This window comes from Anas acuta, chromosome 7 (genome assembly GCF_963932015.1).
Source record: "Anas acuta chromosome 7, bAnaAcu1.1, whole genome shotgun sequence".
NCBI lineage: Eukaryota > Metazoa > Chordata > Aves > Anseriformes > Anatidae > Anas > Anas acuta.
In genome coordinates, this window is record NC_088985.1 from 37,976,244 (window position 1) to 37,999,244 (window position 23,001).

At 48.9% G+C, this 23,001-nt stretch overlaps 1 long non-coding RNA gene across 1 annotated transcript; it reads left to right on the top strand.

Moving 5' to 3' along the window:
* Positions 1-1,891: 1,891 nt before the first annotated feature.
* LOC137859864 (uncharacterized) lies at positions 1,892-17,895 on the top strand. Its single transcript, XR_011098607.1, has 2 exons — positions 1,892-1,932; positions 17,180-17,895. It is a non-coding gene; the product is annotated as an uncharacterized lncRNA (long non-coding RNA).
* Positions 17,896-23,001: the final 5,106 nt, after the last annotated feature.

Here is a 23,001-nt window from a genome sequence, read left to right on the forward strand (position 1 = left end):
GGCTTGGAGGTGGCCGCAGGGTGACAGGTCTGGCAAAGCGAGGTGCCGCTCACACCGGGAAGGAGCAGCACGGGTGGCACAGGTACTGCGAGCAGCACTCGGGGCAAGGCTCTGGCCAGCACACAGCCATATGGTCCCCAGGCGATGCTGGGGCTGCTGTGCTGGGCTGTTCACAACACCTGGCCGGGGGGGCTGGCCTGGGGTTTCTTCCTCCTAGGGGAGGGAGGAGAGGAGCACAGAATGGTCGTGTGTGCAGGATGCTTGTGCCATTAAAGAGAAAGCCCAGGCTGTGGTGGGCCTCTCTAAGTGTTGAGCATGTTCCCAATCACACCCACTGCTACCTTTTAAGCATCACAAGCAGAGCACAGTTTTTGTCAATTTTTCCCGTTGTTTTGAAATTGCAGCTGCCTCAGGCATCTGGCAGATTCGGAGTGCAGTAATAGGAACTGGAGCAGAAAGCAAAGCCAGAACCCACCAGTAAACTACAGCTGGAGTAGATGGTGCAAGGCAGCTGGTCAGAAAATATTTTTACTCTCTTAGGAAATGCTGCGGGATGTTCATTGATTCCTGATTTTGGATGAAGAACAAACACAATCATCAGAACTGCCCTTTCTGCAATACTTTTTCCCCCAGCGGAATAAGATAGTGAAATGTAGACGAACAGCTCAATTGCTGAAATTAAAGTGGAGATTAAACCCAGTAGCAAGGCTGCCTGGGATTTCCAAAGGCAGCTGGTTCGGGCCTGGGGTAATAGAGGCAATGGGTGTGTGACTGCAGCCTGGTAAAGCAGCCGTCCCTCCGCCCCCCCCCCCGTGCCGCCTGGCAGCTGGGCCCGCGTGCAGGCAGGGCCCACAGACACCACCCAAACAGCCTGCCCCGGGGCTGCGCACCACTTTTACATATTTAGAATATTGAGATGATTTCACAGCCGTGTGCAGTTTCCACGTTTAGTCTCATTTCTGGGCTAACACCCGCAGCGAGCTAGCAGCCTCCCTGCCACCCCACAGAGGCAGAACCGAGAGGTGGGGCTGGGAGTCCCCCCAGGCAGGGAGCTCTGTGGGGCACCCCAAGCTTCTGACATGGCTGTGGGGTCGGCACCCGGGGCACGGGGCCCAGACAGTGAGGGCACAGAGCCGGTGGCCCCCCTCGGGTCCAGCCACCCCTGTGGAGCTGTGGGAGGGCGAGGCGGTGGGAGCCGGGCGGCTGCCAGACCCGTGGGAGCCTCGGGGTGCGTCAGAACACGGCACGCACACGGGCACCCGGGGTCTGCTGCCGGTTACGTAAATCAAAACCCTCATTAAAATGAGCAAGCGAGACATTTCCATCTAATTCTAATTAGTTTGAGTGACAGGGAAAAAAATAATAGCAATTAAGAACTAATTGAACAGTCGCCCTATTTTAGGAGGTGGTGATCTGTTTTTGAGCAGATAAACAATAAAGGCGAGGAGTTGATCCTCGCGGAGGAACCACAGTGCGTTTGGGAGAGATGCAGTACCTGCGCTTCAGCATCTTACGCAAAAATAAGCAGAAGCCTGCTCTAAAGTTTGGTTTAGAAAATGTGACAGAAACCCAAGTGCAGGCCTAATTAAGGACCAGCATGTGTTAGAGCAGCACGTGGCTTTTCAGTGCCTGTGTTGGACAAGAAATGCAGACTCCCCGGTGCCCACATCACCTCTGCAGCATGCAGACCCCATCCCCTTCACTGGGCACCCATGCACAGCACAGCACGGCACAGCACGGCATAGCACAGCACTGCACTGCACTCCGCAGCACAGCCCCTGCCAAGCCCACAGCTGCCCCCCATTAGCCCACAGCTGCCCACCATTAACCAGTACAAAGGGCCTCAGCTTGCCAGAGGGCCATAAAAGCAGCCCCACAAGCACTGCCCTCAAGGCTGCAGGGGAGACTCTGCTTTCAGGTGGGCAGTTTCAGGTAGGTTTGGCTATTTTTTTTTTTTTTGTATCAACCAACTTGTGATGGACAGGAGAGCTGGTGATGGAGGTGTGTAACTCTATGGAGAGCAAAGTTTTTGCTTGTCCCCTGCTGTGTGAGCGGCAGGCCGGGGTCCCCTGGGCGCAGGGCGTCCTGCAGCGCCTCTGTTCCCCCCGGGGCAGGGCTGGGGGCGCCCGGGGCAGGGCAGCCGCCGAGGGGCCGCGGGCTGCGGCCGCGCTCCGGAGCCCCCCGCGGCCCGCAGGGGGCGCTGCCGGCGAGGGAAACCCGCCCGGGGCGCGGATCGCGGGGTGCGGGGGGCTCGGGGGCCCTGCCTGCAGCAGCCGGGCCCTCGTCCTGCAGCGGTCAGCTCCCGCAGCCCGTGGGCACCTGGTGCTGTGAGCCTGCCCGCTTCCAAACCCCCTTCTGCCGTGTGCGGTCCTGCGCTTCTCATGGGGGTGTTTTGTACTGTGCAAAAACAAAACGCCTCCATCAGCCCTGGTGGTGGTGTGGTAGGGGGGCTTTCGGTGCTGGTGCTCTGTGTGTGCTGCTTGCGTTTTGGAAATTCATTGTAAAGGTGACAAGGCGGTGACTTCTGCCGTCCCTGAAGTGTTTGCCCACACCTGGTGATTTAGCTAACTGAAATGAGCCCTGCAAAAGCTCTTTAAACAGTGCTGTCATCAATAATCCTACAGAACTGCAGAGCAGTGGCAGATGAAATAGAAAGGGAACAGAAGATGGCTAGTCAAGCACTGCAAAACCAGCACCAGAGTCAGTCCCTTGCAGGGCACCCATACAGCCACCTCCCTCCCAGGACATGGGCTGCCCTGCCCTGTAACATCTCCCTCCGTGCTCCTGGCTCTGAGGCTCCTGGCGTTGTTCAAGCCTCTTGCAAATTTGTAAACTTAAATTAGCATTTGGGAACTTGCTGCTTTGCATTCTCAAATCCCAGGGCAGCAAACTTGTTTTTTTAATCTGAGCTGGACAGAGCTGAGTGTGTGCAATGTGCAGGTATTGCCTGGCACGTTGGACCCTGCTGCCTCACCAAGGAGGTAAATGCATCACTTCAAAATGAGACTTTGTTCTTGTTTCCCAATCTCCATTCCTTATGGTCATTTTTTGCAGTATACCTGTGTCAAATGATGGTTTTCTCCCATGCTGCATCTTCCCAGGGAAGCATGCCTTGTCAGCTGTGGGAGTGGGGTTTGTGTGACCGGGGCTTTCCTCACAGCAGGTTCTCCCATATGGGCACTAATCACAAATGGTTGCTGCTCTCTGTTAGGAGGTCTCAATAGGTTTTTTTTCCATGTAAGAAGGAAGACAGGTCCAGGCACTACAGTGGCCTCTATATGTGTGTCAGCGTGACCCCAGGGTGCGTTTAATTCCTGTTTTATCTGTAGCTTACAAAGGCATTGTTTTGAGAGAAGAGAGGAGTGAGAGGCTGGACATGGCAGGAAGGTTCACGATCATTGCAGGATTTCAGGCCGCACGGGAGAGTTAATTAGCTCAGATCACAGTGCAGAAATGTCCTGCAGAGTATTGATTTCAATAAGTTTTTGCTCAATTAGTGTCTCTCTCGGGGAGGATGCCATTACCCTCCCACCTCGTGGGGCACCAGCAGCCTGCCTCCCAGACAGGGGTGCTGTCACACACACATTTGTCTCCCTGTGGCCCCAGGCCCCTGGGCTGTCCCTGGCAGAGGTGCTGGGGGTTCTTTTCTCATCTTTATGCACAAAGCTCCTCTGTCCCCCTTTTCTCCAGCACTTCCCCCTTTCCTGTGGCCGTGCTGTTCACAGAGGTGGCTGCTGCATCCATGGTCCCCCTGGGTGGCTGGGCCCCAGGAGCTGAGCATGGCCGGGGCTGGTGCTGGCTGTGGGGAGCTCCTCACGTAGGAGCAGCTGGGTGCTCTGCCAGCGTGGCTGGAACTCCCCATCCCTTAAAAGGATTTTCCAAAGTCTTTTTGTGCTGTGCTTACTGCTGTCCTGCTCAAGCGCCCTCGGGATGGAGGGGTGCTGCTGGTCCCTGCACCTCTGGTGAGCATCCCCAGCAGCTGCAGCACCGACACTGGCTGTGGCCCAGCGCCTTCAGCGGGGGGATTTCTCAGCACGGGACTCCTCCACGTGCTGCACTGAGGAGGGGAGGTGGGAAGTCACTGTGGGAAGCTTCAGGGCTCTGCTATGAATACATTTTCACTTTCTGCCTTGCTGTGAGGCAGCCAGCGACCTGCCCACAGGAGCGCTGCCCAGGTGTGAAGCCTTCACGCAGGAACAGTCTTGCCCCCAGGGCTGCTCCACTAGGAATGTGCTGTGTGAAGGAACGACTTAAAGGGCTGGGAGAAACTGCAGTGAGCAGGAAGGCCAGGTAATGCCCGAGCAGGCTGCTGGACTCAGAAAATGTCAGCTAAATGGGGGAGCTGAGCATCAGCACTCACAGGGAGCGTGCTTCAAATAAAAGCTTTCAAGCTGAAGTAGGCAGAACCTAGGCAACCCCTGGAGAGCCCCGGGGCTTCAGGAATTCACAGGAAAAGACATCTGCTACTAGAAGTTCGCAGCCTCTATGTTCTCAGATGCTGGTTTGGCCAGCCTGTCAGTTACAATACTCCCACACCGCCTCGTCCTTGGCTGCTCACCGCTGCCCCTTGACTCATGACAATACAACTGTTCTGCCAGTTGCACTTGAATAACTCAGCCTGAAGGAGGGAAAAAAAAAAAAAAAAAAAGCTGGGTTATTGCTGGGTTTTGTAATTCAGCTGGAGCTGCTCCCTGCTCTTGCTCAGTGTGCAGCCCTGGGAGCAGAGGCTGCGGGGATGGGGACAGCGAGGTGCTCCCAGCAGGATGAACGGGGCAGCAGAGGGGCTGGGCAGGGCTGAGGGGCGCAGGGTGCCTGGTTCAGCTGTGCTGGCACAGAGGGACGGATGGCAGCAGGAGCTGCGGCAGAGGGCGAGGTGGGAAATGTCTGAGCAGGCAAACCTGATCTGGCATGCAGCTCTGCTTTAATTCCTGAATGAGTGAAAGGGCAGGCTTATTTTAACAAAATTCATTTTTTCCTTGGTTAAATTGTTATTTCAGGGCTTTATGAAAAACAAATATGAATATCCGGTTGGAGCCACTGTTTATGTCATTATGCAACTGTATTACGGAGCCCTGTTACACAGATTTCATGTTTTGTGTTTTTTTTTTTTTAGAATAAATCCTTTCATACATAGACTTAAATTCCTGAGAAGTGTATTTGTTTGAAGTCATAGAATTTTCTAGAAAAACTCAAGTCAATTATGTGGATTAAGTGAATTATAATCCTGAATGACTACATGAGAACAAAGGGTGTAAAAGACCTCTGAAGAAAGCTTATTTGCTGGGGCATTTCAGGCTGAGGTTGCAATGGAAGCTGACCTAATTAGACAATTTATAGGTATTTAGTCACCTAATTTAAAATGGCTGCACTGTAGGTGCCAAAAAATCCCATTTTACCTTCTCTCTGCCAAGTTTGTTTGCAAATTTATTATGTTTTTAAACAATACTGGAGCAGCATTCTGGTTTTATTTTTCAAGGCTTGCATTTTAAAGTTGTCATCAGTGCATTCAAACAGGTGAATTATGGCCTCATTTCGGGTAGCAGAGCGGTTTAGAAAGTCAGCTGCTGTGACTCACCTCTGCTTCGAGTGAAGCATCCTGGCAAACAAGGTGTTCCAGTGGGCTTCTGTGATTTACCCTGCGATTCACGAGATGGAGATTGGGGGTGCTGCCTAGGCACCATTGCATGTCCTGTGCTTCGTGATGAGCATGAAACCAGGGCAGCACAGTGTGGATTCTGTTGTGACAAACCGATCCCATCAGAAATAGAGATTATTCAGTGGCTCCTCAATGAGTAACAGGTTTTGCATTGCTTTTGTCTGATGTTTGGTAACCTGGGTCCTCTTTAGGGTTCTTTTGGTTCTGCCACATTTACAGGACTCTTTGAAAATGTATTTAATATCTAAATATTTGTGTTCACCAGCAGGACTTGGTAGACTGCAGGACTGTTGAAAATAAAGGCTAATCTGGCTTTAGTTTGGCCATGAGACTGCAGCTCAGTAGCATTTGCACCACAAAGGTGCTCTTCAGATATAAAAATAATAATAATAATAAAAAATCCTGGTATTTACAAGGCTATAGCTGAGCTGCATCATCTGTGCTGAGCAGAACCGTGTTTGTGGAGAGGCAGGAAGTCAGCCTGTCCTGCCGGCACTGAGCACAAGCAGTGAATCACTGCGCTGCGTGCCCCTGGCTGGTGAGATCAAGCTGTTTTGCAATGCAGTATCTCTTGTGTGGTGTGAGAGCAAAAAAGTGTCCTCTTCCCAGAGCTGCAAGGATCTGTTCCTGTTTCAGATCCCCGCACCTATGGCTTGAGGCACAGCTGCTGTTCTGGAGGGAGAGCGCTGTGAGCTGTGTAAGGATGGGCGCAGTCCCACCGGCACGGAGCAGGATGCCCGGTGCTGGGCCAGAGCCTCTCCCTCCAGGATGAGCAGTCTGGGTGCCATGTCTCTAAGAAGGAGTTTATGAAATCCTTTGGGCAGCTGGGGTGGGTGGTCAGTCACCCAAAGGGCTGGCTCTGCCTTCTGATTCAACTTTTGCTGATTTCAGCACCTGCCCACTTGATGCCACATGCAAGGCTAATGCTCTCTCTGCCATCTGATGCACCTGCCTTGTGTAAACACCTGTAGACTGTGGCTACGTTACCCCACAGGCTCCTTTCCCAGCTCTGTAACTGGTCCATGGTGTTGTTTCGATGCCCCTTCACCTCCTGTTGCCTCTGTTTTGTTGCTAGGTTCAAGGGGAGTAAGCTTGGAAGTCACACTGTAAATGGGCATTAGATACGGAGAGGTTTAATTTGGGAGTCCTGATGGATATCCTTGATATGAGGAGCTTAATGTGTTTTTATATTTAGCACTGGTACTGAGACTATTCTAATCTTCTTAGAGAAATTGTGTACAAAAGGGTATGATCCATATAATGAGGTGAAACAGGCAGTCTCACTGGGAAAACAGCCTGGTGCAAATGTAAATTATAGCACTTTCATTAGTCTAGTAAATTACCCCATTTAAAGGATAGCATTTTCCTCAGCAGAAGGAACTGGTGGGATTGTAGGAACCCCATTGCCCTGGATGAGAGGAGCTGCCCGCTGCCTCAGGGCAGGCAGGTTCCTCCTCCCCCCGCTGCCGGGCTGTGTGGTGCTGGTGGTCATCTCGTGCCAGGAAAGAGGAGCACAGGCAGGGGGTCCCAGTCACCCCGCTGCTGTAAGGAGGATGCTGATGTGAGTGCTGTGGGAGCAGTTACCCACAGCGAGTGCTGGCTAGGACACGTATGATAAGCAGCTATTCTGTAATGTAATCTCTGGTGTTTAAATGCTGCGAGAGAAGCAGCTGACAGCTTGGATTAATGCAGGATTTGAGGAATGAATATTATTTCCTCTGTGTTGCACCACCTCGTGCTCTCCCCACAGGCACCAGCCCAGGACATTTGGGTCTCTGTCAAGTTAGGCTGGCCAGAGATGAAAACAGAGGAAACCTCAGCTGATGCTTTCTTATTGCAGTTCTCACACAGCGAAGTGGTTGATGGGAATGCAGTAGAAAAATCAAAAAGCAGCCCAGGGCAAGTCACAGCCGTGTTTGTGGGTGACAAAGCTGTGTGCTTGGGTTCCACAGGACACCTCAGCAGCGGGCAGCTCCTCTGCTTCTGGCAGCGCAGGTGGGAATGCTCCATGCGGCAGCCCTCAGCTGGGCACTGCTGCCCGGGGGCTCCCTGCTGGTCCCCCTGCTCCTTGCCCTGTCCCCGGGTGCAGAGGTGCAGTGGCACCGTGAGAAGCACTCCGGCTGCTCCTTGCACCCAGTCCCTAGGCTTCCGGAGCAGTGTTTGGGTGTCAGCAGCTGGGGGCCTGCCGGGCTGTGCTGCATCCTGCTGATATTTCTGCTGCTCCCTAAAGAGTTATTTCCACTGAGTGCTTCCCTCTCAGCTTCAAGCTGATGGTGCCTGCCCCTGTGGCCCTGGTGCCTGTGAAGGCCGATATGTGCAGTGCCCTGTGCTTTGTGCCTCTGGCCTGCAGCAACCAGGGCAGTGGTTTCCGAAAAGCCCCTTCTCCACACTCTGCGTGTAGAAAGGGCACAAGAGGCAGAGCCGCAGCCAGGTGAACCGAACCGATCTCTCCCTGGTCCCACAACATGAGGGGACGTTGCTCATGGGGGCAATCTTCCCTTTGGCGCCTGGCAGGGCTGAGCACGGGTCAGAGGAAGGCCTCCAGCGGCCACCACATGGCTGCAGCACGGTGCTGCCAGCACAAGTGCTCGCCTGAGTGCCTCTGGGGAGAAGCAAGGGCCTTTGTGGAAGCAGTGCGTGTGTTCACACCTCCCAGCCACAGCCAGGTGGGTCTATAAAGACAAAGGTGATTCGTTTCTATTCCCTCTCTGCTTGAAGCAGGAAGAAACAACTGAATGGAGCCAGGCAGAGTGGCACATCGCAGCAGGAGAGGCAGAGACGCAACTGGTGCTAAGCAAACACCAGCTTCAAGGCTCTAAGCATGGATTTCCGTGATCCTAACTGGCGGTTTACAGGACAAGCAACTGTGTTGCTCTGATTGCTCTGCAGTAAAGCAACAAATCATAAACAGTAAATCCATTTCGGGAGGATGTTACCCTGCCTTGTGATGGTTTGGAGAATCCTGATAGCAAAGACAAATGCTTTGAGGCAGAGGTGACTCAACCGCAGCCACTGCCAATACTGATGCATTTCCCTTCCCAAAACTGAGCTGAGTACAGCTAGCTCCGTGTCAGTAATCCGGTGCTGCTGTCACTGTTTCCTTTTCGGGTTAGGCAATACTGATAGTCATGCACAATCAACATTACATGGTCCTGTGTGCCAGCATCTCCATGATCCTGACGTGTTGCTGCTGGTTAGATCTCCCTGTGCTGACCTGAGGCAGGGCTGATCTGCGTAGGAAACTGAATATTTGCTTTTATGTTGCATTTGGTTTTATCTGAAAACTGACAAGCAGGAGATTAATATTGAAATGCTATGATATTTTTGAATTAGCTTTTGGCAACTTCAGTATGTACTGGAAAGTAAGTCTGCTCAGTTCTTAATGAAAGTCAGTGATACAGCATACTGTGTGTCTTTAGTTTGACATAGGAGGTAGCGCTTCCATATTATAAATAAAAAAACTAAGTCTTCCTCCTTTCTTACGGCTCTATAATCATTTAAAAATTACAGAAAGGAAGACAGAAAAAAGGGTGACCAGAGACAAAGAAGAAGCACATAGAAATTACAGGGGAAAGTGCTTAAATATCTGCCTTGAGCCCTAGGCCTGTTTCTGGAAGTACTGGGTGATCTGAGCATTAAGATGTGGCGTCTAAATGAAATCTGCTTTATGGCTCTGGAAACTAAAAAGGGAAGATGCAAAAGTGGTAAAGCAGGCATACTCAGATTCTCATATATTGCCCATTCTAAAAGGACAAAAAGTGACTCAGACCAGTCTTGAAGTTGGTCTAATGCCTTAAGATTGTTAGAAAATGAATTTATTTCTGTGTGCTTTGCTATAGCTGAACTTGGATGGATTTTGACCACCTTTTCAAGCCTCTCCTCTGCAACCTAAGAGCTGTAATCTTGCTTTTAAATTCAGAATCATTTCCAAGACCTTACACTGCACCATCATGAGTGTGATCGCAGCTGAAGTACTGGTGATGTGCTTTCTGCTGGAAGCATAAACAGATTTAATCATCTCTGCTCTCAAATTGTTGTGTTTGCCTCAGAGGGACAAACGCATACCAGGGCTCAGATCTGTGCTGGGCTCTGGCAGGGTTCTGTCTGCATCCCCATTCAGAGCTTGGGGAGGGAAACGCCTCTGCTTGCTAGATGCATTTATGCATGGCAAGCTGCGAGAGGGGGCCTGGGCTGGTATCATCGCCTGGGAAAGTGAGTGAATTCCCACGTGAATACCAAGTGAAACATGCTGTAAAGACAAGGACTATTGTCTAGGGAAAAATGTAGGCTGAGGATGCCTGCGCCCCAGGACGTGCTCACCTTGCCCCCTGTGTGGGCTGGATTTGGTGAGGAAGAAGGGGCTGTCAGCATCAGTCACACTGTATGCTAAATGTGTGAGTGCAGGTGTGAACCGGGTCCTTCCACAACTCTGAGCTGACTGTGGCTGAGGTGAGAACTCTTGCTGTTAATAAAAACAGCTCTGTTTTCTCGTAATGTTGATTCTGAGATGCTCTTGCTCAGCAGAACTGCTCCTCACTAGCTACGTGCTTGTAAATGAATTCACTGGTAGGGCTGTTAACTGGTGTGCTGAATTTTAAGTGGATACTGCAGAAAAGTCATAAAGTGAATTTTGAAAATTTCATCTTATATCCACTATAACAGTTGTTATAGTCTGTATGATACAAAGATATCATGGGCTGCATGCAAGAAACTGCATTTGTTTTCTTAACCGAATAGGGGGTAACTACAACGAAATGTTCTCAGAAAAAATACAAGCATGTAGGCAGTGATTTGGGGAAGAGGGCAAAACCAGAATCATAACAGCAGATCCCAAAAGAAAAATATGAAAGTGAGTAGTTAGCTGGTGTAATGTGTAATAGCACAAAGCTGAAGTCAAGCCCTCATATGGTACCTGTAGTACCCTGGTTCTTGCATTTGTTGAGATGCTGATGTGAGTTTATAGACTTTAATATTATTTTTTCCATTGAGCACAGTGTGGAAGGTTATTTTTATATCATATTGCTTCCAAATAAATGCTTGGAAATATGCAGGTGCTAAATGGGCATCTACTTGTTTAGAAATATTTGGAAAAAAATCTTGGTTGCCATTTGCCATTTTGTAGCTGCTGTTGCAGCTGCTCCCCACCGGCATCACCAGGGTAAATAGCTGATGCTGGTCAGCATTTTACAGAGCTCAAGCCAAGGCTTCATTGTGGCACTGGGCAAAGCTCCAAGGCCTCTCTGTGCCCAGGGAGGGTCTCCTACCCTGCACCCCTGCCCCTGGGATAGCAGAGCTGGCAGGGGCTGCAGGCCGGGTGCCCCAGCCCTCACCCCAGGGAGGTGGCTCTGAGGGAGCTAGCAAATGGCTCTTGGGGGTTTAACAAATCGAACAATCAGTTGTGCCAGCTCCTGCTGTGCTAGTATATTTACTCGGATAAAATGAAGGCAGCAATCGTTAAAACTAACTTTGTGTCAGATGTAAATGAACGACTTCATTACACCAGTGTTTATTTAACAGCGTTGCATTCGGGCCGCCAGCAGACATCGATACGTGGTGGCACTGTGCTCTGTGCTGGGATCCTGCCTGGTTCCTGCTCTGCTGTGGCTGTGCTGGGAGCCAGCACACAGCTGGGCTGGGAACCACACTTACAACTTTATCTAATGCAGTGGGGAAAGTAGCGTGTTAAATAGCTCGCCCCCACTTCACTGACTTCTAAATACAAGTCTGCCCTCACAGCCTTCCTCTCCCATGTATTTGATTTTCATGAGCGTTCATCTGCATGAAATGAGGCTAACAGGCCTGTTCAGTTGTGGGCCAGCCTCATTTCTCCAGGTGGACAGGAAAGCTTAAAGCCTGCTCAGGGAAGAGCAGCCATAGCAGTGCCAGCAGCCCACAGTTACAAAATCCCAGGTCTTGGAGCATTACTCCAAGCAATTACTTGGAGCAAATAGTCCACAGGCAAGCCAATATTTGTTTGCTGAGGATGCTCAGGGTGCAGCCTATTTGCATAGAGACTGCATTCTTTTCGGGGTATTCTGTAAACATTTAGCTATAACTTGTCCAAATTTAGTAACACTTATTAGATCAGGTCATGCTGTTAAAAGCTGTAATGGTTGTACAGATTCCAATGGAAATGTTTCTTTTAGTCTGAAAGTGCGTTACTAGCTCTTAATTTGAGAACATGGTACATGGCAGGCCCCTGTGGAAGATGTAGTTTTAGAAAAGACCTTGAAATGTTTCCTCTGATATTCTGTCCCCAAAGGAGGTGCCTATTTGAAGGGGACAAGGCTAGCATTGCTCATACATACTCTGCCAGCATAGTAGGGATGCAGCAAGAAAGAAATAAAGCAGGTTTAGCACTGAAATATTGAACTCTTCTTTCTAGCCTGCAGTATTTACCTTGATCCCCCCTAACAGTGTGTAGGGGACCATAAAGCACTTCATAGACTCCTATCAAGGAACTGATCACTAAAAAAAAAAACTGGCTCCAGACCCATGGGGCAGTGGAAGATGCTTGGACACTTGGGCACCTGCAAACTTTTAAAAGCCCTTCCCCTGTTGTGCAGTGAGAAGCCCACCAGTAATGAAAGTGTCTGTGGTTTGAACATTTCTCTGAAAGTGGGTGTAGTCCATGAGTACCAGCCCGAAACCACCAGGCTGGTGCTGTGCAGCTGAGTCTCTCCTTGGTGCCGCAGAAGCAGCAGTTCTCAAGCATGCTGCATCCTACACCTGGTTTGGGAGTTCTGCCACAATCAAAGGTGTTGGATGGGGACCTGCAGCACGTGGTCTGTGCTTCGTGTGGTGGATGAGGACAAAGAGTAGCCTTGGCAGATACATGGTTGGGTGATGTAATGGGAAAGGCACAACCTCGGTTTTGTAGGGTGAAGCTATTTCTTGTAGGTCTGACAGTGGTCTCTGAAAGAGTCCATGAGAGGTGGTGGCGTCTGCTTGATAGGGTGCACTTAGTTTTGTACAGCTCTTAAAGGTCTCGCAACTGACGCGTGTAGACGAATTAAGCTGCCAGCAGGAAGAGTTAGTGTAGTAAAAACAAAACTGTAAATAAACGCAAAATCTGTAAAAGAGTAAGGAGCACGGTATCAATAGCTGCTGCTAACATGGTATCTAGGTAGCCAAAAACTAAAAGTGGCTGAGGAACTGTGAGAAGTGACTGTGCAGAAAGGCAGGCAGGTACCACAGGTTACCCGAGGACAGCGGGTGAGGGGTTGAGAGGCAGTGTGCATGCACGGTGTCAGCTTGTGGGCTGGCTGCGGCCACTTAGGGAAGAGATCTCTGCATCCGTCAAAGAGCCACTTGCTGCTGAATCATGGTCACACAAGGCTAGGGAAGCGCTGCCTGCAGGCAGGGCAGGGGCAGTGTTGGCAAAGCCCCCACCGTGCCCAGGCAGCGTGCACAGCTCTGCCTGCAAAGGCAGGGAAATGTTCATATTCTCCCTCTTTCTCACCTGAATTTCTAATGTCCTTCTGGCCATAACACAAGCAGGCAGGGCATAATCCCACAGCAGGACAGACTCCGAATTCACTGTGGCACTGGAGAAAATTCCATGTTTCTTTGCAGAATTACCGGAAACTTGCATTATTTTCAGCTAGCTTTACTACAGCCTTTTAATTTTCACGGTAGTATCTCCTGGATGGATTCTTTCCTGAAAAATCTCCCAGTTACTATCTTGGCTTTTTATTTTTAAAGTTTGCAGTTCTAGTGGAACTTCATTTCTCTGCCAGTCAAAATGCTTCTGGCAAGTAATCTAAGTTTTGGAGCTTACAGGCATTTATCTGTTGGCACTGTTAAGCCAGGGCTGTGGTGTTGCGTTGGTTGGTGTTAACATCTGGTTTGTTGCTGGACAGACAAGGGCATGTTCTGCACGCTATGACTTGCCCTGTATGTTCCTGAAAAATACAGCTTTGAGATGGTGACTGTGTCAGTCCAGTAATAGTAAAACTGAAAATTGCGTGAGACCTTAAAATCAATCTTTTAATCAGTATTTTATCTTGCATGCATGTTGTACTCAAAATAGTACAGGATGCTCAGGTACCTGTCTCTGTCCAAATGCGGTAGATGGGTAACAGCGGTGGGGCACCGTCTGCACGAAGTGAGCTAATGGGGGGGGGAGGCAAAGGGGGGGGAGAAAAAACTCCTTTTTCTTCCGGCCTAGCAAGGTATACAGGGATGGTTTTCCACCTGTTCACAATCCACGTAGAGCGCTGTGATTTTTATTTGGTAAATCTTCAACATGTCATGTTTTATCCCCGAACATCAATCCTGAGGGCATAGCTTTATATCATCCGCTCTAGCTCGCGGCTTTGTGCCATTCATAGGTGCCGGTAAGCTTCCTTTTGCAGCCATAATTTCTCCTCACACCACAGACCTGCCACTGTGAGCAGCTGAGTCCATCACTTCATCCAGGTGTCGAGGTTGTCACTGGTGCAGGCTGTTAACTCAGGAAAAAATTGCAGGCAGAGCAAGCGCTGCATTTGTAATTGCCTCACCTCTTGGCTGTCCCTCAAACAATCATTTGGCAGTTTAATTATTATTGATCAGCCATAGGCTTTTGCAAGGAAGGGGTGCAGGGGGCACCAAGTGGGGGCCAGGAGCAGCAGTTCCAGGTAAGAGCCACATGCAGCCATGCACTACGAAGGTTTCAGCACCCTCTGTGTTGAGTACGCTGACTGCCATGGTACAGCAGAGGGGAAAATCCAGTGAGGTCCATGCAGATTGCTTTGCTCAGAGCCAAATTCTGGTGTAATGCTACTGCTTTTGATTCAGCTCTTAGCTGTGTGGCAGAGAATGTTACTTTTCATTATTAAATACGATGGAAATTTACTCATCTTTCCCCGTTGGAAGGGACCCTTCAGACTGTGGACAGGTGAGTGGTCTGGGATGATGGTGTGGGGCTGCAGCAGGGGGGACTACGCGTGTGGATTTATATGTAAGCAGGCGAGTGCTGGCTTCAGTTTCAGAGCTCGCTGCTCTCTTCTGTGCAACATTTTGAAAGCCACGAGCACGGTACTGAACGCACTTAGCACCTGCTGACAGATAAAGAGGTCAAATCTGAGCAGCATGGGGAAGTGGGCTGAGCTGTACTTGTGTAGTCATTTGCATTAAAAAAGCCTGATCTAGTCATCCTTACCGCGCTCTTACACTTCTTTCAAGCAAGCATTTAAGCACTTTTGTTTTGCTTGTTTATGTAGCTAAGTTCCAATTATAGGGATTTTATTAATGCAGCCGTATGCCCGAGACATGGTATTAAACGTTCAGTGTTCCCTTTCTGCATGGAAGGCGTTCTGCTGTGGACTCCAGGCTCAGTCATTTGGTCACACAAGGAGTGCTTCGGGTTCTTTGGAAACTGCACTGTTCTAAGAAACAAATTTCTTTTCATCCATTGCCTCACTGTTTTTTTTAAAAGCATGCATCTCAGTAAATTCTACATAAAACCTATGTAGCTCGTGCATTAAGCTGCTCCCGTGTCATTACTCTGCAAATCTGTAGCCTGCTGATAGGATACTTATTTCAGCTACAACTCATGGGTTGATGCAGTTGCATCACACCTTTTGCAGGAACCAGAGGTACTGTCAGTACCACTTACAGTGCATTTAACATCTGCCATCCCGCTGCTGCCCTCGGCAGCACTAAGCCTTCCTGTCTGCAGCTGTCCTGAGCAATATGTATGGCTCAAGATCTGGAGTGAAATTGTAACTGCTTTTTGTACAGGGAAATATCTATTTAGAGCATGAGGGTTGTGGCTGATACTGAAGCACACTTACTGTGTGTTTTACATCTCTCCTGCTGTGACTGTGTTCAGTATTTATGACAAACACCAATGGATGCTATTTGCATGGCTGCTCTTTAGCCATTAAGAAACTTTATCAGGCTGCTAATGACAAGATTGCTACTTGTGTAACAATTCCCAAGTCTTTCACTTCTTAAAATCCTGGAAGGTAAGGTCAAAACCTTGCTATATTATTTGTACAGTTTGAGCCAAGACTACTGGAAGACCACAGTGATTTGGCTTCTAGAGAATGTTTCTGAAATGTTTGATACTGACACCAGGTGAAGTTACCAGCAAGTGGGGCAGCTTTTTCTTTTTCTGGAGCATTTAGACAGTCCTGATTGCAGAGGTGTAGCAAATGGGCAGTGGTCTTGCCTAATGTGCCAGAACAGAGCGAAAGACTCTTTCACGAGAAGTCACTTGATTTTCTGCAGGTGAGCAAAGAGTCAAAAACAGCCTGCATCAGACTGATATTTGCTTTTTTCTGCCCTCACACTGTCAGGCAAGCAACAAGCCAAGGCTGGCTGCTGTTGCCTTTGAGCTCACGTCACGGGGGCTGTGGCAGGGGCTCGGCAGGAGCAGCTTGCATGTCCCACAGCCACTGGGTGCCCCTGGCAGCTTGGTGTTTCACTCTGGTTTTAGCCCTCTGTTTCACAGTAATCCAGTAGCACATATCAGTGCAGAAATTAGCACAGGTCTGCTGCCAGGGATGTTGTTGTACAGCACCGAGCCTTACTGCTAATCTGCGTAGCACCCTTAGACCAGAAAAATGGTGAGAATTTATGGCAAGTGTAAGGTTTTCTTGTTTTTAAAAATAGCATTGCATTGTTCCTGCGTTCATTCTGAAGTGAGTTTAGGTGTATTAACACAATAACACATGCTAGTGAAGCAGGTTTATAGTAGTTCTGTGGCTCCTGTAGCAGTCACCATACACAGGGGGAAGTTGGTAACCTGGAAGCACTGACAGAGGAGAATGAAGCATAATTTGTTACCTTTTTATGGCATACAGCCCATTACGGTCACTGGGGAGCCCCATGGACCTTGCAGTGTCCTGGGATGTCCCATGGCTCTCCAGGCCCCTCATGGGCTGGGGTTTGCCCCCCAACACCAGGGTGTCCTGGTGGAGGGCAGCCAGAATCTGAGCTGCAAGCACTGGAAGAACAAGCTCCAGTTTTTTGCTAAAAACTGTGGCTGAGCATGGAAGACCTCATATTCATTTCTCACAAAATCCTAGTGACTCGGAGAAAGTTTTGACTGAATTTGTTTCACATACCTGAGATGGTTTTGTATAATATTAGAATGTAGCAAAAAGCATAAATTGCACAATGCTGATAAGCTCTAAGGTTGGGTCTACTCATCTGGAAAACATGCTCTCCCTTGAAATGCAGTGAAGATCATCTTAGCAGAAAATTTTAAAGTGATACAAGTAACAGATCTGAGTCTTTGGATGCAAACATTGATAAAGTATCTTTCTCCTCTCTGTCAATATTGATAAAAGTTACTTGGGAAGTACTGAAGGTAAAAAAACAAATGACAAAACTTGAATCTAAGAATTTAGGCTGGTTTAATTTATATTTATAGTATAAAACAACCATAAAAAGCTTCTTGTCATAATTTATTCTTGAAATGAGCCTTGCCTTAAGGGTTTCCATAGCTACAGATGTTTCTGATCCTGTAATGTTAGCACAACTGACATTTACTGCACGACGAGAACCTCTAATTGATTTTTCTACGCGTAGAGGAGAAAGCGAGCACTGGGAGCCACGCGTGGTCCTCAGCTGTCAGCTTCCAAGGGACGTGATGTAATCATGCACTAAAAGGTTGCAACTATTTGAAAAACAAACAATGCTGACAGATCTTCCGATGCATCTCAAGGCAACCCTATCAGCGTGGAGAAGCAGCCATGGCACTGCGTGTTGTGTTTGCGTGCCCCAGCACCCCGCAGCCTGCTCGCACTGCACAGGGCCATGGCCAGCGGGCAGCTCGTGGCACCATTGCCGTGGGGAGCCGCAGGACGCAGGTGCCAAAGACCTTTCAACATCAGGCCTGGAGCCTTCGAGCTCTGCAGGGGGTGTGAGGTGAGGCTGGCGGCTGAACCGCGTGCCTTAGGGAGGCAAACCCAGTGACCAGAGGCCTGGGGCCCTGCCTGCAGCCTCCTGCTGCCGGGAGGCCCTGCCCCAGGCCCTGCAGTGCCACCTCGGTGCCCGCCGTGCTGCCTGGTGCCACTGCCCAGCCACTGCTTCCCTGTGCGGCAGCATCCATGCCTGGCAAACCCTTCCTCTTGCCTGAAATGCTGCCATCAAGGTAAAAAGCAGTGTTGCCGTTGTTTTTACAAAAGCAGCTTTCTTAACCATTTGAGCCAAGTTAACTAAAAATATCATTGTCAGTAGAGCTATTTATAAATGTGAAGAGCTGGTTGTTTTTGTATTATATATAATATATTTTTCAGAGTTGCCTTGTTTTCATAATAATGGAAAATGGTCAAGCCATTGTGGAGAAACATCAATTTACACCAAAAGAAAGCAAATCCATTCTCTATTTCTCTGACTTGTGAGATTGTCATTTCAGTTAAATATGAAATCTTTTAAAATTTAATCTCATTTTCTGGAATTGCTTCTCACTAGGACACTGTTCATCCCTATTCCTTCGTTGTTCGATTATTTTGATCTACTTTTAATCAGGCAGGAATAGGATCAGGAGAGAACTGAACTATCTGGGAGAGAAAACAAGCTGGATTAAAGTGTTAAGGCTGTAGGAAACCAGGAAAGATTACAAATTTCAATTTATAGTACTGAAAGCTAATGCGCCTGAGATTTGTAAGAGCCATTTAATGGTCTGATGTGAAGAACATCAGGCAAAACTTCTTGTCTTTTTAAATCTATTTGCCTCATCTCCTGCTGTTACCCAGATATAGCTTTCTTTTACCATTTTGGAGAGATTCAGAGCATAAGATGAAAGCAAATTATGCAAAGAGACATATGGTGCAGTGATTTGTGGAATAACTCCTATTTACAGACTGCTCTGGGTTAGTCTAGTTTCTAGTAAACACATAGTGAAGTTGTAAGTCTGCCTTTCTGTCAGGTAAGCAGATTTCCTCACAAAATAAATACATAAATAAGAAAAATTAGAAAAACACCTCTCCCAATATCTTCTATTAATTTTAGTTTTATTTAAAGCTTCAAAGTGTGGCAGGGAAATGCACAAACTTGAACTAGATTCTAGTGTACTATAAGAATTAAGTTATTGAATGATAGCAGGGTCTTGTTTCCCATATAGGGAATTACTCGGGAGTCCACAACGCCCATAAATTCAGTGAAGTTGGATATTAACCACAATCTGATAGTCTAACAGAAATAATGGGAAAAATGGAGATGTAATAAAGCTATTCTCTTACAGAAGTCCTGGTAAAAATTGGAGAAACAAAAACAAAACAGTCAAAAAAAAACCACCTAATTTCACCTTCCTATAGTGAAATAACCACTGAAACATGAGAAAGAGCTTTATTGAGCTTTATTCTGCTGTTTTCCAACTCTAAATGCAAGTGAAGGCACTGAGCTGGAGGCAATTAGAGTCCATTTCAAGAGACAAAGAAATAGCTCAACAGAAACATGGAAAGCATTGAAATATTGATCAAAATGGCTATTTGAGGGGACTGAAAGGGCAAGCAGTTAGCCACCAGTGAGATTAGTGCCTGTAAGAAGAGGGTGTAAAATACCTGGTGGAAAACAAAAGTATAAAAATGTTACTTAAGCAGGAACAAGCTGCACAGGAAAAAAAAAAAAAGTTGAGCAGGTGGGCAGTACATAGAAGAGCATCAGGGAAGGTGACAGATCTCTGTTACCTGAGGAAATAGAAATGCGTGCTCTGCATCAGGGAGGGGAGAAGCTGACAGCTGCATAAATGGCACAAGAGTGCCCATCAGGGGCAAGTGGGGCGGCGTGCTCTGAGCACACAGCACAGTGCTGGGACTGCTTTGCTATGGGTTTGGCAGCCCCAGGATGCGTCTCCCATGTCTCTGAGTACACAGCAGAGTGGGAGAAAGTAGGGTAGTCCTTAAATCCTGAAACCAACAGATGTTGGGGCCAGAGCTGTATGCCAGTGGGACTCAGGATTCAGCATCCTGATGGTATGTGAGCCCTGATGGGCTTTGTGAGGGGTATGGAGAACGTCAGAGGAGAAAGCAGCTCTCAGGTTTGGCAGGCAAAAAGAGGGAAGGGCAAGAGACAGCAACAAGGCCAAAACATTACCTTTATGCATGTGTCCTAAGAGTCTACAGGTTTACTTGTGTCAATTCCAGAGTCTGTCCTTGGTGTGGTATTTGATAGACTCCTGCTCAAACTCTTCATTGTGTATCTCGAGATCCGAGCTCTCACCTACCCAGCAGAAATGCTGCCAATAACAGCGAGGACGAAGATTTTCTATTCACTTCTATTCTGCAACTTCCATGCATCATTTGTTGCCTACAGTAATGCAAACCAGGGGGTTATGACATGAACTAGGAAAGAAACCCAGGTAAGCCAAGAGAAGCACCCGCTCCCAGTGCCAGCCCTGGAAACAAGCAGCAGGACCCTGCCCTCTCCAGGGACCTCAGACGGGACCGCTGCGGTACCAGCCTCTCACAGCATGTCCGTGGGACTGAGCGCACTCTGCAGGGGGCTGGCAGAAATAAGTCACTTTCCAGCAGGAAATGGAAGAAGTTGCTGCTGTAACAATGCTGGTTTTAGGCTTTTTCATGGCACTGTTTGGTTGGCTCTGGTCTGCTGTCCTTGCTGCTGGCTGCCTGGGCACTGAGCTCTGGGCAGGGCTGCGTGCCTCAGCCCAGCAGCAGGGAGGTGGCTGGAGGTTTCCCAGCCTCACTTTCCTCACCAGATCATGCATCAGATGTTCAACCACTATTTATTTAAATTAGTTGATCATAGCAGAATTAATTTATTTTGAATGCTCAGCCAGAAAGTATTTGGCAGCTGGATGGGAAAATCTAAACACAAAACAAAACCAACAAACCTTAAACTGTAAAGCATTGATTAATTCTTCAGCTTTAAGCACAAAAACACCTGAGAGAAATCATTAGTTCTGTAAGTGTAATGAGGCAAGAGTTGTTTCATTCCCAGACTATAGTCTTAGGTTCAAGTTTTTTTCATGGTTATTGCTCTGTATTTGGCATTGAGCTTATGCCTTCACTGAAATGGAGTGCCAAGGATCCTTGGATGTGGTCCCCATGGTATTTGTTAAAAGGCAGGGTATCTGAGGAGCAACCACTGACCATCTCTGCATTGATATTAAAAACAACTACAAGACAAGAGAAAGTGTAACCAGAGCTTTAATCTCCGTTTAAAGAACATTGTATTATTTTAGATATAGATGTGAAATCTATATGCATACAAAATGTGAATGTGGAAAAGGCCAGAAAATAGTTGAAAGAAAATGTTAAATGTTTATCTTTTAGCTGTTTTCTACATAAATGCAGTCCTTTGTGAGTTTCATGCTGATTTACCTAAACTCTTTATGTGTGCACTGAGGTGCTAGGAGGGGCTGAGGTGGTCAGCAATACGGCAGAGCTTTTTGCTCCCCAGGAGCCACGTCCTAGCCGGTGTTCGTATAATCACAGCGTGGCGGCTCTGCTGCTGCATGGTTAGGAAGCCGCTGTGTGGTAGGAAATGTGCCTGGAGGCAGGCAGGAGGTCGTCCAGCTCCTACTTCTGCCCCAGGGCAGGATCAGCTCTCCCTGGCCTGCCCTGCATGTTCTTGGAAAGCCCTAGCAATGCTTCCAGGCGCTGTGCAGGCAGTTCTGGCACTTAACTCACCACCCAGCCGCTTCCCTAGAGTCTGAGGGACTCCTCGTGCCAGGCCATGCTCTGTTCTTCCTGCTGGAGGGAGCAGACTGTCCCTCTGCAATTTGTCGGCATGCCTGAGGGCTGTTGTGTCTCCCTGCAGGCCTACAGCCCAAGCCACCTGTCTGTTCTACCTCTGGGGCTGTGTTTAGGTCTTTCTGCTTCCCCTTCTCCTGACCCCACATGTTGCCACCTTCCCGTTGCTGTGTCCCGAGGTGCCTGGCTGTCCCAGGAGCTGAGCTGTGCAGTGCCCGAGCTCCTCCGGGCAGGAGCAGGGGTGGCTGCCAGGTACCCTGGGCAAGCGTGTCCTCTGCATGGGCATGGGTGCTGTGCCACTGGGTGGCCTGGGAAGGGTGCATGTGGAAATCCTGTGTCAGCACTGCTGGATGGGGTGGCTCCTGTGCCGCCGAGGCACGTGCCCGCTGTGGCTGGGCATGGGCTGGGTCGTGGTGTTAAGGCTTCCCCGCTCGGCACTGCCACTGATGCTGCCTCACCTAGCGGGTCAGAGCTGGGATGCCTTTGGGGGAAAAACTGCTGATGCTGCAAAACAAACTTGCCATATATTGTGATGCAGATAAATGTCTCCATGGCTCCAGGCTGAAAATCCCCTTCTGGTTTTACTTGTGTCCCAAGACACTTGAACAAAAGTTTTCAGAAGGGAAAGGCTAATAAATCAAGACTGTGCTTCTCTGGGCCTTCGCTCTGAGCCGCTCAAGGGAGCTGTTTAAAATTAGCAAGGAATGTGGGACGGATGAGCCCTGCCTTGCCTTCGCAGCGCCCTGCAGCGTGTGCTGCGCAGCACGGAGCTCGTTCCAGCTCTTCCGAAAAAGGAGACAAACAGCTCTCGGCACAGGGGAGGCTGCTCCATGCTCCCCGCTGTAACCAAACCGGGATACTTCGGGCAGATGTGGGGCAGGTGGCCGCTGTGAAACAGAAAAGTGACTTCTCTGGCAGTGAGAAAGGAATTCCAGAGTTAAAATTCAAACTCCACTTTAAATGTTTGGGAGGGAGAGGGGTGAGGCACCTCAGGGCCCTTGTGGATTTTAGGTTTTTTTGGTAATGTTGTTGAATATTAACGGAGCACTCACCCAGAAAAGGTAAATGGAGGCTAAGTGATTGATCACGGAGAGCTTGCCATGTCCCAGAAAGGAGTGTTTACTGAGGGAGCATCTTGTCTGCAGCAGCTGCTGCCAGTGTGCAGCAAGGCTGAGGAAATATCCCCTGGAGGCTGTTTCAGAGCAAGGTCCTACAATCTGAAGCACGCAGAAAAAGTCAGCACAAAACATCTGTTATCATAATACCGATGCAGCTAAAATTAGGGCTGGCTCCCAGGGCTCGGGGTGCAGGGAGCATTCCCAAAGGCTGCCCAGAAATCACTGCTCCTACTTTTTGAAAAATGAGTGTGGACAAGGATGTCAGGCTACTACCTAGCTTCAGAAACTGGCCCTCCAGATGGGCACAGGTGAGCGAAGTGCCAAAGCAGGGTGTCCCTGACTGCCAGCGCCTCCAAAGGACGTGCTGGAGTGCACAACACACACCATCTAGAAGCACATTTTCTGCTTCTGAGCAGGGGCCCTTCTGAGAAGCTGTGTGCTGGTTTCTCTTGGTAGTTCCTAAGCCACAAATCATCTGTGCTTCAGAAACCTCCTTCTTTTTCTTAAGGAATGACCAAGGCGATGAGCGACCCACAAGGGGACAATCCTCGATAGCTGTGCTTCAGTGCTGACCGCT